Source organism: Pollicipes pollicipes, unplaced genomic scaffold, assembly GCF_011947565.3.
Source record: "Pollicipes pollicipes isolate AB1234 unplaced genomic scaffold, Ppol_2.1 Scaffold_4881;HRSCAF=5763_pilon_pilon_pilon, whole genome shotgun sequence".
Taxonomy (NCBI): domain Eukaryota; kingdom Metazoa; phylum Arthropoda; class Thecostraca; order Pollicipedomorpha; family Pollicipedidae; genus Pollicipes; species Pollicipes pollicipes.
Window position 1 is genome coordinate 22,615,636 of NW_023596576.1, and position 5,997 is coordinate 22,621,632.

Here is a 5,997-nt window from a genome sequence, read left to right on the forward strand (position 1 = left end):
CTGACCACGGCCGCCAGCTGGCCACGATCGGACGGTCTGTGCAGCCGCCGCCGGCCGCCGCAACACCGGAGAATCCTACGCCGCTGCGGCGTGCACCGCCTCCAGCTTTGCATTGCACGACATTTTGACGGCGTCCCTCGAGGGCGCCGGCCGAGTGGCGCTCATCATTGGGAACCGGTCGTAACGTGCTGGCAATGCCACGTGTTGCCCATGCAAGGTTACGACTGCAGCGACGTGTGGACTTGACGCGGCGCTCATTCGGGCCCGCTCGAGTTATGGGGTCACGCGCGAATCCCGCTGCCGGATGCGTCTGCCCCCCGGCCGTTGCTGCTGTTCCGGGAGGCCGACTCTAATCTCCGCGGCGGCCGACGCGTCGTAAACCTCGATAACCCCGCATTGTGGCGGTGGCGTCTGGGCCGGACGGCAGTTGCCGAGCGGCGCACCGGTCGCCGCCGCCGTCGTCGACCCGCTCGCCGATTTCCCTTGGCTGTAAATAAGCGGCCAGATGAGCCGCGGCCGCCGCCGTCGGCGCCGGATCCCGCGCTGGCTTTTTGCGGCTGAGCCGCTGGCCGGCCGGCGCACCTGCTGTTTGGCACTGCGCGCCGCCGAGAACGAGGAAAACAATAGTGATGGGCTGACGCAGGGGGCGGACCGGCAGCCACCGGCCGCCGCGCCACGCAATCGGCGCCGCTGTTCGACGCGCGGCCGACCTGGCCCGCGCGGGCTCAACCTTGGCAATGTCACAGCGACCGGAATTGGCGCGACCCAGCTGGTGCCACCTCGCCGGCGGTGAGCGTGGGCGCGCTGTCCTGTGCTGTGCTCGCGGCCTCACTCGGCGGCGCCCCCGGCTGGAATGGGGCTGACAGAAGGCGGCAGGTAGGCCACGCTGGGGTGTGCCTGGCAAGTGGGCTGTGTGACGCGTTAGCTGCTCAGTGGTCTTGCGTTGAGCGAAGGTCGCGCTGGTGTCGGACTACAATACCGCATCTGTGCGCTCTGGTCGGATTGACAGCGTGCATTGTGTTAGACAGGCCGCACCAATCGCTTAGCCATGCCATCCACTGCTGGTCTTGTAGTCATGTTCGGTCTGCGCCGAGGCACGGCGTACGCAAACAATGAGGGTGTCTGATCTGTACTGGACGAAAATATTTTTACCAGCATGCGTGTTTCCGTTATCGGGTTGCCAGAATCGAACGCATCACCTCGATGTAACCGTGATATTCATCGCACAGGAACACGAACAGAATAGACGAATGCTCCCGGCAGCCTGGCTTTTAGAAACGTACGATGAAATTCCATGCATCGTTATAGCACAGCGGGTGCAGTGACGTCATGACATAACGAAACATTCATGAATTCAGTGACAGATTACGTTTCCATTCAAACTAACTGTCGTGAAAAACACACATTATATCGTTAGCATTGAAGAGTCCTTGTAACTCAGGCATGCCCATGTAGACGGGTAAGCTAAGTGCGGTGTGTTACGTTATGCCCTGGTTGATTGCACAGTTATATTTGTTTAGGCGGTGTATTGTAACATTACAGTGCTCGCAGAATAGCATTCGGGGCACACCGATCGTACAAAACCTAACACGGAAAAAATGTTCAAATAGTGCAAAAATAACGTTGAAGTCTAATGCAGGCTAGCTGGACTATGCTAATTATTCAGTTTGTTTTTTATTCCACGTGAGAAATACGTCTGGCAGACCTATTCCCACCACTCGACGGGTCGTATGCATCTCGGGGCCAACGCATGAGGCGTTGAACGTAAGCAATCGGACGCAATCAAAGGCACCCATTCTTGTGCACTGCGGCAGTGGTTGATGGTTTCACAAACAGTCTTCACTTTAGCAACACCCGACATTTGCGGCACAGACGCAATCGAATGTAATTAAAGCGCATTCATGTTTGGCCCGTGCTAGTTGTCGGTGGTGAGCCCTCGTTATAAAAACACTCCCATATTTTCCGCACATCGTCAAGCTAACTCAGCTTTACCAACCCACCCGCTCCGAAATTAACCCACACTAATTGGAAAAACACGGTCTTTTTCGCAAGCTTAAAACATCTTGGGTAGCTTGACAATGAAATAAAGATGTGATATTCATACGACTTCCAGTGCAAGTTTTACACTTGTTTGTTTTCTACAAGTACTTCCGAGTATAGGGTTCCGATCTTCGACATTTTGCTTTGACATTCCACCATGTACATACATGTATATATATATATATATATATATATATATATATATATATATATATATATACATATAATGTATACAGGGTAGACTAGCATACTGAGCAGAAAACATCTGATTACCATGTCGTACCCTACACGCGTTGAAGGTCGATGGTTTATTACAAAGGCGGCGCTGTTCTGGTCGTTGCATCGGACGCTGTCTCCTCTGGTGCCAGTATTGAAACTTGTGGCAGATGTCAAATGCGCCGTCTGGACTCGAAGCGCCGCGGCGACATGATCTTTGACCCCGCACGTGCCAGTGATGTCGGCTGGGGCTTAGGGGATTCGGAAGCACTGGAAGATGTGCGCAAATGTGGGTGCATATTTGTGCGCATACGTATGCATCAATATGGGATATTTTGGGGATCGATGGTATTGCGAATTTATAGTTCCTTCTCAAGGAAGCGCGGCGCATGTTGTCGCGCATTCTTTTATGTAGTGACAGCGACTGCCGCGATAATATCAGCTCTCAGGGGCTATGCGGCAACCGGGATTGCAACTCGGGCACCCACGTGGGGAGCCGAAAACGCTAACTACCCGGACATTACGCTCCCGGAGTATTGCACACACTCATTGCCAAACATCACATCGCTTTAATAAGGGGCATATTCAGGCATGTAGAGGGGGGGGGGGGGTACCTGGGCATGTGCCCCGTATTGAAATGTTTACAACCCTTCGTAGGCATATGGATCAATGTCGACAATTAAATCGACGCAGGCGCGTAAAACGAAGTGGATTGCAGACATGCTATTTTGTATACACCATTTCAGAACTTTCGTGCGGTCTGCCGCTGTAAGCTGGGTTGCATAACTTATGCTAACCCATCATAACGGGGCCGACACGATGCAGACGTCCGGGAAGCTTTGCGTTGACCTGATGGAAAGCATCGAGAGTCATCCATCAATATCCCACGCATGCTCTGAAATGTCACAGCGGCTGCGTCCCGTCGATCTCCGTCTCAGATGCCAGATGTCAGCTGGATAACAGCATATTGGGTTAGCACGCAGGCAAAGCCAGGCACAATGTATGGATGTGCACCAGCTGTGGTTGGGGAGACGGACGTTGTTGACGCTGGGCGCTGCATTGACGTCGACGTTATGTATTCCGAGCCTTTTGATAGTGATTGAATGAAAGTACGACTTTATACACACCTGTCCTTGGTTAAGAAACAAGTGCATCGCATGACCCTGATATCAATCTGCAGAGTACGCGTTAGTGCACGCACTTGATTTTTGTCTTATTTCAATGATTGATTGTCTGAAGGATGCAAATCACGCTGGTGTAATTGTGTTATCAGCAGACGCATACCTCATCTCGCTGAAGTTCTTTGCAACTTGCCAAATGTGTTTGAATTCTTTCTGAAGTTGGGCAGCTATGCCGAAATAGCCGGTAGCTATGCGGAACGTATGCATAATTTTTTCCTACCGCCGAACTCGAATCCGCCACTGCCGAAATTAAATAACACGGCGCCGAATGCCACTGCTGTTTTACTTAATTGGGCTGAACTAGCTTCAAAATGAGTGCGTAAGTCTTACATTGGATGCAGTCAAGTGCAACAAGGGTGTGGACTGTGACTGACTGACCCGCAGTGCCAACTGGAATGTCAAAAGATTTTCGTTCTGCATCTAAAGGTCCGTGCTTCATGAAAAACTACACCCTCAGCTATAGTCTGGCTTCGGAAAGCTGGGCAGATCATTTGATGTCGTCAAGGTCACCTGGCGCTCTCGTGTATTGTATGCTCGCTTGCGTCATGACTCAACGTTCGGGAGAAAGTACATTGGTCAGAGTGGGTAAGAAAAGCTGCAAATTTGCAAAGTAAGATAACGATGTATAGCGTAAGGAAGCTGCGTGCCAGGGGTCCATGATATTCCAACGTAGGCTCTCACGTAAAGACGGATTGCACTGAACGAGCACCAGTGCCGCCTGTTTGCTGGTCACAGTCTGTGGAAGCCCGCTTACGGTTTCGAAATCGGACCTGGAACGTCAGCTTGGCGTGTCGCAGCTACAAGGCAATGGTGACAGCAAGTTCGGTCTAAAATCTCGTGCACGCCTATCGAAACATTCCGGCACTGAGGAAAAACACCGTGTCCAACAATTAATTGGTATCGGTTGCCCTCGTTAATACTCGCCTTCAAATGGATGACGTAGGATGTAGGAAATTGGTGGATTGTCTCTGAACGCTACCTCTACGTGCCGATAAAAATATGACGCCATGAACTGTCGGACAGATCGACCAGCACTGTTTTCAGACGCGACGCCAGAATTATAATCGACATTATTTTGGGAATGATGGACTATTTTCTGTTCTTAGAGTTTTGCCACATTCAATTTTTGGTACACGTTGCGGGCCTAGATGCCTTAAGCTGTCGGTAATTCTAGACATACATTCGATGCAGCTCGCTTTTGCCCGCGGCATGCATGAAAGTTTTACTGGTTTTTGGTTTTTGGCTTCGTTTTGTACTTGGAGGTTGTCCTCGCTTCTAGAGTATTGTACGAAAGCACTGGGGATGAGAGGTGTAGTGAACCTGCGATGGCTTTCCGAACGAAATCTCTTCCAGCGTAAATCCCGTCCAGTCCATTGACGCCGCGGGAACGAAATGTCCCTCAGAATGGCTCCATCCCATCATAAAGCCGCATCGGTTCCTCGTAAAGCGCGAAGGCTGTATGCATAACAAAGTCTGTGAAAACCGCGACTGCGGACGTCGCTAATGTGACGCTGCGAGCTGTGAGAGAGCACAGCGTCGGCGCGCGCGTCGCAGGGGACGGGGCCGAGCCGCGCCAGACCAGGTGCCGGCGGGACTGCGGCGCGGCGCTGTCGACGGCAGCACGCGGCACCCGGCGGGCCGCTCCTGCCGTCTGGGAACACTGAACGCCAGGGGAGGAGCGCAAGATAGATGGCCGGTCGGGTAAGCTTCGCGGCATGGCGCCTGTCGGGGTCGGGCCGGGTCCGTTTAGCACGCTCAAAGCTGAAAGTTGTGCTCATAGCTCAGATAAGACTCACTCGGCCTCTGGCGCGCTCGTAATAAGATATGTATAATCAGACCGATGCCTTTGTGCATCGGATTCTAGCATGAGCTGCGATGACCCGTCAAATTGAACGTTTAGATGTATGTTTGGCTGCAGCAACCGCATAACGCCACAACGTTTTCGAATATGCGTGGTGGGACGTTAAGCTCTGGAGAGAAGCAATCAATTACCATTAAAAGCGGCATGCATGACTACGGTTTGGCAGGCGTCGCTCACTAACAGTATGACGGCAGAGCTGCGACCGGTTGACGCTACTTGGCCAATCAATCACAAAAACTCAAAAGGGCTTAGTCTGCAATATTTAGCAACCTACGTTCACCAACGTCAACTTGTTTTTCCTGCCCGTCCACCCCTACTCAGCAATATGTTTCGATGAATCATTTTGTGCAGTATGTAGTTATGGGGCCCACTGCCAAATACGTTTGCCCAAGCTGCATCTGAACAGTTTTAGATGAACTTCATATTATACTCGGTTATTATGCGCCGGGATTTCAGGGGCTTTTTAATTTGTTTTCGGACAAAGCACTGTAATGGCTAGTGTGAATGGTCTACTCAGCGTTCAACTACACGGCATGCGGCAGAAGCCGCCCCGGGGCTGGTCGTGGCCCGCGTTGCCTCGACCGAGCCGCGCGCCGGCCGGCCCGGCAAAAACCGTCCGGCCGGCCGCCCTCGGCCCGCTCGAGTTGGTTCAGAGTCGGGCCGGCCGTGGCTCGTGCCGCGCTGCGATTGATGGTCTGC